Source organism: Phyllostomus discolor, chromosome 12 (genome assembly GCF_004126475.2).
Source record: "Phyllostomus discolor isolate MPI-MPIP mPhyDis1 chromosome 12, mPhyDis1.pri.v3, whole genome shotgun sequence".
Classification (NCBI taxonomy): Eukaryota; Metazoa; Chordata; class Mammalia; order Chiroptera; family Phyllostomidae; genus Phyllostomus; species Phyllostomus discolor.
Window position 1 is genome coordinate 63,467,380 of NC_040914.2, and position 13,155 is coordinate 63,480,534.

The following is a 13,155-nucleotide window of genomic DNA, read 5'->3' on the forward strand; positions in this document are numbered from 1 at the left end:
TGACCCATGTGTATGTCTTATCCTTGGACAGCCTTCTACCCTACATTTACATTCAATGTTTGATTGAGTAAATTAACTAAAGAATGAATGAAGGAAAGGGTATTCACCTTCACCCTTATGCTTTTTATGAGAGGAGAAGTCTTGAATGAGTGAGTACAAAAATAATTATATAGAGCCAGGGTCAAATGCTTTAAAAATATTTCAGTCCCCAAACCATCTCTAAAATAAAAGAATAGGGGCATTTTTAGCAGATACTAATGGTGAATAGAAATCATTGAAAAAATTAAATTGGAAAGAATAAAAACTTTATTAGGCAAATTGTTTCTTTCTAGGAGAGAATATGAGTTCAATAGAAACAGTTTAAGAATTTGGAAGAACCAGTTAAAACCCTTTTTAGCTGTCCTCCAAATTGAAGGGTGGTATTAAGTAGTTATTTGAAATCAACTGGTTATGTTTTTCTAATCAAAATGCAAATTTCTGCAGACTGTTTGCAAGATAGGCTACACCCCAAACCTAGGGGGAAAAAAAAAACACCAGAATATAACCCTAATAGATTTAGATAAATAATGAAGTCTGAAATTTGCCTTCATTCTTTACTAGCTGGTTTCTTCAGTTGGGCTCATGAGAAAAAAAAAAAAATATATATATATATATATATATGGAATATTTTTATTACTTTGGTTCTGTAAAATCTCATACCAATAAGGATATTTCAATTTGTCACATACAAGGGAAGACTGCCCACCTCAAAAATGGAATTATCTTCTGGAGAGTGGGCCACTTTGTAGTACAGGCTTCCACTGCTAGGTGAGTGTTCCAGGAACCCATCTGTATCAGTGTACCAGCTGGCATTATTGTAAGAGGCTGCATTCAGCTTCAGTGAATTTTTTTTTGAAGACTCAACACATTTGCCTATTTCATGATGGGTAATTTATGAGTGCACCTACCCATCGTACACTAAGTGTTCCACAGTTTTTGAGCAAAACAGCATGACCCCTGTGCCCCACCCTCCTTATTCACCCAATCTCACCCCTAGTGACTTTTTTTTGGTTTCCTTGAATGAAAAAAAAGTTCTCAAATGGAAAGGTTTTGTCAACGTGGAAGAAGCGAAACAAAAAAAAAAAAAACAGCAAAAGCACTAAAAGGCATCAAAATAATTGAATTCAAAAACTGTTTTGAGCAGTGGAAAAAATGTCTCAATAGGTAGGTGTATTGTATCAAATGGAGAGTACTTTGCAAATGAATGGAGTTTAAACATGTAAGAATAAATAAATAATTATTAATAAATAAATTCCAGGTTTTTTGAGTCCCCTCTTGTATAAATGCAGTAGAAGGAAGATGAGTTCAGAAAAAAAGAAATAGAAACTTCTAAAGCTCCATTTAATTGGTCTGCTCTATAGGGCATCCCTTCTAACTTTAAATTTTTTTTTTTTTTTTTTGCTATCAAAGGGATATAAAAGTAGACCTCTCCTTTTCTCACAAGAAAAGTAGTATGCCAGAATGTTTCATGGGTAACTTTTACCAAACCTTTAAGGCCATGGTAGAGACAATTGAAAAGCCACTAAAGAAAGAGGTGAGTATAAAAATAGATGTGGGGGGTGGGATTTTCCATTAAGGTAAGCCTCCAAATTAAAATTCCAAATCATGTGAAAAAGAATAGCAAGATAACTCACAATTTAATGATCAAGAGATGGATTTACTTAAAATTTAATGGCCTTTGATCCATTAACAATTAATAATTATGAAATAAAAGCAGACAGGTATGACTGAAGAAAATAATCAAATTAAAAATTCTATACAGTACCTGAGTTAAATTCATTAATAAGTGATAATCACAGAGATAATGATATGGCCATTTTCCAGAATGGAAAAATAACTCTTCAGATAGAAAGTACACATGACATGCCAAGAAAGATAAATGAAATAAATAAATTATAGGTAACCTATAAGGCTATTTTTCTTTTTAATGGCTTTTAAGATTTTTCTCTTTACATTTAATATTTGGCAAAGATACAACAATTAAGACTGAGCAGATTTTTTTTATCAGCAAGAATAGTTACAGGAGATATTGAAGTAAGAGCCACAGGGTACTGAGAGAAAAGAACTAATGCAGGTTTCTATATCCAGCTAAACTATCATTCAAAGTGAGGATAAAGAAATTCTGGGAAAATTGTATTAGAAGCTCCCTTTTTAAATCTCTCATAATTACCTCATGAAAACAGAATGACTAGAATGACAAATGCAAAATCCACAAACAAGATCTATTAAAAAAAAACTAGATATCTTCACAAACCTCAAAATATGAGCAGAAAGGAACTAGCCATCAAATCCACAAACCACTAAAACCATGTGTTTGAGACAAAGAGGTGTAAGATGTGCGTGAAAACACATCTTACCAACATGTACTGAGGAACAGCTGAAACTAGGAGAGGACTGGCATGCTCTAATTACGGGTCAGGGAACTGGGGAGCAAGGCAAGGTAAGACCTGAAAGGGCTGGAATGAATGTTCCCTTTTAGGACAAAATATTACACTGGTCAAAAAGTTCACTTCGTTTTTTTCTGTACAATGGCTCTAACAGTACTTAGTTGTCTTTAACTGTATTTGAAACAATTTTGTTAGATTGTACAGTGACAATCTATGCACATCAGTGTGCATATAAAAAAACATTAAAATTAGTGAATTTTTGTGCAGCCATTTTAATATTGAAAATGGAAGAAAATACGCAACATATCAGCCTATTATGGCTTTATTAGTTCAAGAAAGGTAAAAATCACAACTGAAATGCACAAAAAGATTTGTGCAGTGTGTGGAGAAGGTGCTATAACTGATCAAACGTGTCAAAAGTGGTTTGCAAAGTTTCTTGGTACTACTGACATTTTGGCCAAATAATTCCTTGCTGTGGGGCTGTCTCATGCATTGGAAGATGTTTAGCAGCACCCTGGCCTGTACCCACTAGAAGCCAATAGTGGGAGATAGCGTACTCAAAATATCCAAATCAATTCAAGTTATTGATGAAAATGAAAAAATGTGTCTTTTATTTTCTGAAAAAAACTAAACGGACTTTTTAGCTAACCCCATACCACAATAAGAAGAAACTGAAATCAAGATAATTCAAACTGAGCAAGAGAGGGATAAGAGAAAACACATGCTAGAGAGCTACATGAGAGCAAGCCAGAGCGCCCAGTTAAATGTGAGGGAGGGGAACAGACCAAGAGTTCTCAGGGTAAGAGACCATATTTTTGAAGACTTCATGAAAATAACATAAGTGGAATCGATAGAGTCAGGAAGCTAAAAAAGTTATTCCAACTCACCCATTCCTCCTAAAAGTTCAGAAAAATGAATTCCAGCTAAAATGATCAACATAAGAGGATTGTGGTTGAATCCCATGGACAACAGTGTGGGAATTGACTGTGGGAGCAGGGGGTGGGATGTGTAGAGGAAGGCAAAGGGGGAAAAAGTGGGACAACTGTAGTAAAATAACAATAAAAAATGGTAAAAAATAGTAAGAAGCAGAATAACATTCCTACAATAAAAAAAAATGCCTATAAAACAGATATATCTATAAAACTGAAAGATATGCCTATAAAACAGATAGATATTATATAACCTAATATTTTTAAATGGGCCAAAAAAAAGAAAATTTCTGGAAAAATTAGAATTGAGGTGACAGAACAGAATTAGAAATAAGTTTATTTTAGAAAGAACACAAGACTCAATAAGCAGAACACAACACTTTTAAGAGAAATGGAAACCGGAAAAAAAATTTTAAGATTCAAAAAATTTTTCTCTGCTTCCAACTAGGATGTCGAAAGCTATTAAGACTCTCACTCCTACCCAAACAATTTAAAAAATGAATAATCTATGAAATTATCATTTTTCTTGAATGCACTAGAGAGCTGAGGTTAAATAATAATGTAGTACCCCTAATGTCCAAAGAGGAACCAATCTTTCCGAGGAGAGAGGGGTCTTATGACTGTCTCGCCTTCAGAAATAAGAAAGAGGCAAGGCAGAAAGGAGAAAGAGGCGGCCACTATAAATGCCCATAAGAAGAAATCAACTACAAATTTAACAGAAAGTTAGTAGCCAAGTGAGGGCATTCACTTGCAACTCTTCCACAGGCCTCTACCAGGTGCTCTGAAAGACCAGTACAGATCTGTGGGAGGTAACCAGCTTCTAATGCAAACAGGTACTAAACACGACCTGCTTCCTGAACCCTTCTCTCCCCCAAAGCAAAAGCATCAAAAAAGGAAGGGATAAGCTAACCATGTAGCCTCAGGTCACAAGCAAAAGACACTGTGTGGCTTGAAAATGAGGTGAAGGAAACAAATCCCTGGGACAGGAGCAGGAAAAGGTTTTGAGCCCAAGGTCCTACACCAGTACCAAGCAGATAACTGCTTCTTGCACTGAAAGAGAAGCAGAAAACTCCTGCCTAAGACCAATTACTTAAGGCAAGGTAGAGTTTGGCTGCCAAGGGAGGAAGAGCAAGAATTCTAAGAAAGCCCCTTCCAAAGGTATACAGGACCTAACTAAACTGGGGCTGGACCTACACATCAGAGAACTCCTGCCTACTCCCTCCATGAGCCTGCCACCACCAAAGGAGGAAAATGGATTGTGAGGAAAAACCTTCATAGTGCAGGCACATGGGGGCACCCGAAAGTCTAAGGGGAAAACACACTGAGGTAAAACCCTCTGATACCCAAGCTCTAAACTTAGGGCAACAGCAACCTATGCTTAGGGCAATTTGAAGTTTGTGGTGAACTGAAGTCAACTGACTTTCTTGGCTCAATCCCCTAAGAGAGAAAGCACATGCCTACTTTTAGGCATAAATACTATTTACTTTACTCCCTACTGTTGTACACACAATGTCGCCAAAAAAAAAAAAAAAAAGCAGCAACCAAACATTACATGACTACTGTAGAAGAATACAGCATCATTTATGAAGTAACGTTAACAAATAAGAAATGAATTCGTTAAGTCTCTAGATGTGACTACTAATGTCCAAGGTATTATGCACTGAATCATGCCCCCTACCCCCAGCCTCCCAAATTCATATATTGAAGCCCTAACCTCCAGTACCTCTGAATGTGATTGTATTTGTAGACAGGATCTTTAAAGAGGTAATTAGAGTTAAATGATGTCACTGGAGTGATCCCTATTCCAATATGACTGGTATCCTTATAAGAATGGGAGATTAGGACACAGACACATAGAGGGGGAAAACCATGTGAAGATATGGGAAGACAATGCCCATTCACAAGCCAAGGAGAGAGTGCCTTAGAATAAATGAATCCCATCAATATCTTGATCTTGGACTTCTGGCTTCCAGAACTGTGAAGAAACACATTTCTGTCATTTAAGCCCCTTAGTATGTGACATTTGTTACAGCAGCCTGAGCAAACTAATATACAAGGTGTATGGAGAACAGAGGAACACATTAAACTACAGCAAGGGAATGCAAAAAAACCAAAAAGGAGACTATAAGAAACTCTCAGGAATGTCCAACCTGCAGCCCACAGGCCACATGCAGCCCAGGATAGCTGTGAATGTGGTCCAACACAAAGTTGTAAATTTACTTAAAACATTATGAGATTTGTGTGTGTGTGTGATTACATGTCACAATGTATTTAATGTGTGGCCCAAGACAACTCTTCTTCTAGTGTGGCACAGAGACACCAAAGTTTGGACACCCCTGCAGCCTAGGTCAAACAGATTTCTTTATCAAATAAATTGCAAGGAAAATAAAGTTGGAAAAAAAAAATCCCTACACATTAAAAACACCCTAGAAACCATATTAAAAACATAATGTTAATATAGATTTATTTGAGTCCTGATTTGAATTGTAATTTTTTAAAAGATTTTATTTATTTATTTTTAGAGTGGGAAGGGGGAGAAAGAGAGAGAAACAACAATGTGTGGTTGCTGGGGGTTATGGCCTGCAACCCAGGCATGTGCCCTGACTGGGAATCGAACCTGTGATGCCCTGTTCGCAGCCCGCGCTCAATCTACTGAGCTACGCCGGCCAGGGCTGAATTGTAATTTTTTATAAAAATGCTATGATATTTGAGACAATTAGAAAGTTGATCATTACTAAGAATTTTATAATATTAAGAAGTCGGCCCTGGCTGATGTGGCTCAGTGGATTTAATGCTGGCCTGTGAACCAAAGGGTTGCCAGTTTGATTCCCAGTCAGGGCACATGCCTGGGTTGTGGGCCAGGTCCCCAGTTAGGGGTGTGCAAGAGGCAATCACACATAGATGTTTCTTTCCCTCTCTTTCTCCCTCACTTCCCCCCTCTCTAAAAATAAATAAGTAAATAAAATCTTTAAAAAGAAATAAATCATTAAGAGAACAGAAGGTATGGAAATTAAAGCCCAGCTCCCCATTTTCCCCTTGCCCCCAAAGAAGCTTTCTAATAGGAGACACCTTAGACAATAAACTAAGACCACAAGAGGCTACAACTGTAGGGCTGGGTAATCCGTAGGTGGAACAGGCCTCTCACATACTTACAATCTGTGTTCAAATTCCCGAGGAAGCCTATGGAATCTTATGGACTTATGGAAACTCTAAACTTGTTTTGCTGGACTGATAGCCACAATTACCCAGCAGAGAAAATGTAAGGCTTCTCTGAAAGAAGGTACATTAATTGTATGCCTGAAATTATCTCTACCTATAACCACAAGGAGGAAATTTGAGTCCATGAGTGAGAAATAGCAGACAATAGAAATAGAGACTCTAAGACTTAGATATTGAAATTATCAAATGCAGATCATGAAATGACTATGTTAATTATATTTGATGAAATAAAAGCTTAAAGATATCTCCACTGTATAGGAAAGCAACATAAAAATGAGAAAAATGATAGAAATAAAATTAAGGGCTCAACTGATGAATTTAACCAGAGAGGACATAGTTGAATAATTAGTGAATTATAAACAAATCATAAGAATTTATAAAAATGCAGAATGGAGAGATAAAAATATAAAAAATACAGGTTGAAGAGTAAGAGATTATACAGTGAAAAGACCTGACATACATTGTCAATGTCCCAGAAGAAGAGTGAAAAGAAAATGGTGAAGAGGCAATATCTGAAGATGGCTGGGAATTTTCTAGAAATAATGAAATCTAAAAATCCACAGGTTTTTAAGAACAATAAAAAGTGAAGGAAAAGAAAAGAAAAAGGAAAGAACTATACATAGCCCTATTATGGTGAATGTGCAGAAAAGTGAGGCCAAAGTAGGCATAGAAAGCAGACTTCTTACTTTCAAAGGAATACCCATTAGATAGTCAACTGATTATGCAACAACAACAATGGAAGCCAGAAAGGCAGTAGAAGACTATCTTCAATGGGCTGAAAGAAACTGCTAATGCAGAACTCATACTCAGAAAAAGTATAATTTTAGAAATAAAGCAAAATAAAGAAATTTTCAAATAAGCCAACAATTTGCCACATTTAGACTGACAAAAGAATGTACTGTAGTTTAGTCATAAGAAAAATGATCCCAGAGAGATGATCTAATGTAAAAAAAAAACTTTGAATATTTTTAAAATACTGAATTGTATGTAGATAAACCTAAATGAAAACTAACCCCCACCAAAAAACTTTTAGAACCAGTAAATGATTTTAGAACCAGTAAATAACAAATTACCAGAAATAGAAAACAATCTCATTCATAATTACATCAAAAGGAATAAAATACTTAAGAATATACAAATTTAATCAAGGAGGTGAAAGACCTATACACTGAAAAATGTAATACATGATGAAAGAAATGGAATGAGACACAAGTGTAAAGATATACCATGTTAATTGATTGAAAGAATAGCATTAAATGTCCATACTACCCAAAGCAAACTATAGATTCAATACAATCCCTACCAAAATTCCAATAGCATTTTTCATGTAAATAGAACAAACAATCCTAAAATTTGTATAAAAGCACACACACACAAATAAAAATAGCTGAAGCAATCATTAGAAAAAAAAGAACAAAGCTGGAAGCAACATGATTCTTAATTTTTAAATATATTACAAAGATGTAGTCATAAAAAGCATACATTGTTGATATAAAAAAAGACACATGAAATAATGGACCAAAGTAAACCAATATATAAACAGTGGTACCTCGGTACTCATTAATTTGTTCTGGAACTCTTGAGGAATGCCAAAACCAATGAGTCCCAAGCAAGCACCAAGTGCTGAAACATTTTCTCTTGTAGGATGGCATTGTGACTCATACAAATTCTAGCAAGTATGATGAGTCTGGAGCAAGCACCGAGTGCTGAAACATTTTTTCCTTGTCAAAATGCAACAAGTAAAGGGTTTGACAAGTTCTGAAGCTGACAAGTATTGAGGTATGACTGTATATGGTCAATTAATCTACAACAAAGGAGCCAATGGGGACAAATAGTTTCTTCAGTCAATTGTGCTGTGAAAAATGAACAGCCATGTACAAAAGGATGAAACTGGATCACTATCTTATCCCATATTTAAAAAATCAACTCAAGCCCTGGCTGGTGTGGCTCAGTGGATTGAGTGCTGGCCTGTGAACCAAAGGGTCACCAGTTCGATTCCCAGTCAGGGCACATGCCTGGGTTGTGGGCCAGGTCCCCAGTAGGGGGTGAGTGAGAGGCAACCACACATTGGTGTCTCTCTAAAAACATAAATCAATAAATAAAATCTTATTAAAAAATCAACTCAAAATATATTAAAGACTTGAATGTAAGACCTGAAAACAGACCAGAAGACATTTTAACAGAGGGATCAAAATAAGATCTCTCTTTGACATCAGTCTTGGCAATAATTTTTTGGATTTGATAGAAAAAGCAAAGGCAATAAAAGCAAAAATAAGTGGGACTACATCAAACTAAAACGTTTCTGTATAGCAAATGAAACCATCAATGAAATGAAAGGTAACCTACAATTAGGGGAAAACATTTGTAAATCATATATCTGACAGTTAATATCATACAGATACATGGCAAGTCATACAGAAGCAAGGTCAAAATGGTAGAGTAAGATCCTGAACTCACCTCCTCCCATGAACATATCAAAATAGAACAATCACTGTTGGGAACCACCTGAAGAGGAGGTGAACAGAATTCCCATAACTAAGGATATAAAGAAGCAATGTCAAGATAGGTAAGAGAGGCAGAGATTTGGTCTGGTCAGGTCCCACAACCACAGTGTGGCAATTCATAAATGGGAGGGACACCACAGCTGCAGAAGTTGCCCCTGAGGGGCAAAGGGCCCAGGCCCCACACCGGCTCCCCAATCCAGACAACCTGCACTGGGAAGAGGGGTCCCTATAATATCTGGCTTTGAAAACCAGCATAAATCATATCCACAAGAGATGAAGGGCTGTGGGAGAAGAGGATGCTGTTCTCAAAGGGCTCACACACAAACTCACTAGCTCCAAGCTACAGCACAGAGGCAGCAGAACAAGAAGAGCCTGGGTCATACAGAGTGAATTAAACTGACTAACTTTACAGCAAGGGCCCGAGGGATAGGCATTGGTGGGAATGCTCTCTGGTAATAGAAGTGCTAGTGTGTGCCATTGTCTTCTGCACAGCAAAGATACCATCAACAAAGCAACAGGCAGCCAACCCAATGGAAGAAGATATTTGTAAATAATACTTTTTGTCATGGGATTAATATCCAATATATGTAAAGAACTCATGCGATTCAACAACCCAATTAAAAATGGGCAGATGATCTGAATAAACATTTCTCCAAGGAAGATAAAAAGATGGTTAACAGACATATAAAAAGAAGTTCAACATCACTAATTATTAGTGAAATGCAAATCAAAACCAAAATAAGATATCACTTCAGACCTATCAGAATGGCTATTATCAGTAAGACAAAAAATAACAACTATTGGAAAGGATGTGGAGAAAAGGAAACCCTTGTACACTGTTGTAGGGATTGTAAATTGGTGTAGTTACTATGAAAAACAGTATGAGGTTCCCAAAAAAATTAAGAATAGAAGTACCATATGATCCAGCAATTCCTCTTCCTCTTCTGGATATTTACCCAATAAATATTAAAAACTTATTTGTAAAAATATACATACCCCTATGTTCACTGCAGCATTATTTACAATAGCCAAGACCATTAAAACCAGGTAATTGTCCATCAATGGACAATTAAATAAAGATGTGGTACAGGGACTTCTGGCTAAGATGGAGGCATAGGTAGACTCTCTTGGCCTCCTTGCACAACCATAAGGATAATAACCAATCTAAAAATAAAAAACAACCAGAACTGCTAGAAATATCAAACTGTATGGAAGTCTGACAACCAAAGATTTAAAGAAGAAACATTCATCCAGATGGCATTAGGAGGGGCGGAGAGGACTTGGTGTGACATAGGGAGGCAGGGGAACGGGCAGTTCCACATTCATATGCGGCAGATAAAAACTGGGAGGGACAACTAAGGAATGAGCGACCCCAACTCTAGGCCAGACCAAACAGCCCAGGGTTCCAGTGCTAGGAAATAAAGCTTCATAAACTCTGGCTTTAAAAACCAATGGGGGGTTGAGCAGTGGAAGAAACTGCTGGTCTCTCAAGAGAGTCTGTTTAATGGGCCCACAGGTTCTTACAATGCACACAAACCCACCCACTCTGGGAATCAGCACCAGGGCTGCAGCTAGAAGTGCACCAGTTGCCTACAGAAAGTGGAGGAAGTAATTGGCAAAAGCTGAGCAAGCAGCATTGTTCCTTCTCTGACTCCTCCTCCACATACCTCCACATACTTCCACATACCATAAAGCAGTGAAGTAGGTTGCATTGCACTGCTCTGGTGAATACCTAAGGCTCTGCCCCTTACAATGTAATAGGTGCACCCACACAGGGAGTCAATGCAGTTCTACCTAATACAGAGAAACACAGGGAGGCTGCCAAATTGAGGAGACAAAGAAATATGGACCACATGAAAGAACACACCAAAACTCCAGAAAAAGAAGTGACAGGGAAATAGCAAACCTATCAGATACAGAGCTCAAAATACGGGTGATTAGGATGCTTAGCAAAATGATTGAGTATGGCCACAAAATAAAGGGAGAAGGCTATACAAAGGGTGAAGGCTATACAAAGGAAAATAAGTGAAAATATACAGGGAACCAACAGTGAAGAAAAGGAAGCCAGTATTGAAATCAATTAGTTGGGACAAAAGGAAGAAATAAACATTCAACCAGAACAGAAAGAAAAAATAAGAATTTAAAAAAACAGGGAGAAGCTTAGGAACTTCTGGGATAACTTTAAGCATACCAACATCCAAATCATAGGAATGCCAGAAGGAGAAGAGGAAGAGCAAGAAATGGAAAACTTACGTGAAAAAATAATGAAAGAAAACTTCCCCAATTTGGCAAAGGAAATACATACAAGTCCAGGAAGGCCAGAGAATCCCAAACAAGATGGATCCAAAGAGAGTCACCAAGACACATCATAATTAAAATGCTGAAGGTTAGAGATAATGAGAGAATCTTAAAAGCAGCAAGAGAAATAAAGAGAGTTACCTACAAAGGAGTTCCCATAAGACTATCAGCTGATTTCTCAAAAGAAGGAACTGGCAAGAAATACTAAAAAAAGATGAAATCAAGGACCTATATCCAAGATGATCCTATCCAGCAAAGCTATCATTCAGAATGGAAGGGCAGAGAAAGTGGTTCCCAGACAAGGCAAAGCTAAATGAGTTCATCATCATCAAGCCCTTATTATGTGAAATGTTAAAGGGACTGACCTAAGAAAAAGAAGATCAAAACTATGAACAGTAAAATGACAACAAACAAAATCTAAAAAACAAACAAACTAAGCAAACAACTAGAACAGGAAAAGAATCACAGAAATGGAGATCACATGGAAGGTTATCAGTGGGGATGGGGAGGGGATAAGGGGAAAAGGGTACATGGAATAAGAAGCATAACTTGTAGGTACAAAATAGAGACAGGGAGGTTAAGAACAGTATAGGAAATGTAGAAGCCAAAGAACTCATATGTATGACCCATGGGCATGAACTAAGAGGGGGGTTGCTGGAGGGAATGGAGGTACCAGGCGAAGAACAGTAAAGGGGGGAAATGGGATAACTGTAATAGCATAATCAATACAATATGCTTAATTAAATAAAAAAAGAAAAAAGATGTGGTACATATATATAATTAAATACTACTCGACCATAAAAAGATGAAATATTGCCATTTATGACAGCATGAATGGATCTTGAGAGTATTATGTTAAGTGAAATAAGTCATATGGAAAAGGACAAAACCATATGATTTCACTCATGTGGAATAAAAAACAAAAAGTAATGAATGAACTAACAAAATAAACAAAAACAAACTGATAAACACAGACAACAGAATGGTGGTTACCAGGGAGGAAGAGAGTGACTTGAGTAAAGGAGGTAAAATATATGGTAACAGAAGGAAACTAGACTTTGGGTGGTGAGCACATGAGCATGCAATTAGAGTACAACAGGTATTGAATTATAATGTTGTATACCTACAGTTTGTATAATGTTATCAAACAATGTTACCTCAATAACTTTTTTTAAAAGTATGATTGAATATGACAATCATATTTAATCTCTCAGGGTATGGCCCTCTATTTGAATAACTGCATACCTAGATCTTTGATACCCTGCCTGGAAAAAAATTTATCAGCTACTCAGAAACTAGTGTATTCTACCATACAGTGAAATAAAATATAAAATATTTCTGTTTATTAGGCAGAGAAAAATGATACTGTTTCCTTCAGATCTGGTTTATTTCCCATTTTTCTTACCTACCCATCTCCTCAACCTGGCCCTCCAATATGAGGCTGGAACTGATATGGACTTTTAAAGGCTTTATTATCATTTGTTCTGTTTTTTGGGGGGTTTTTTGTTTGTTTTGTTTTTTTTTTTTAATAAGCACAATGGTGTACTCCCTTTTGAGGCAGGGACCCTGAGTAATGAATCAGTGGTTCTGTTCATTCTAAGAAATCTTAATCATTTCTACCATTTTCTCTATGTGTTTCCTTCACTGACTGTACGAATCAAAGGCAGGCTGCTGGTTGTCAGAGACTCACTGGTCTTCCTTGTTGGCAAGGAACGGAATTCTGCAGCATCTGTACTCATGGACAGAGTATCCTATCTCATAGTTTGTGCAGCACCTTCT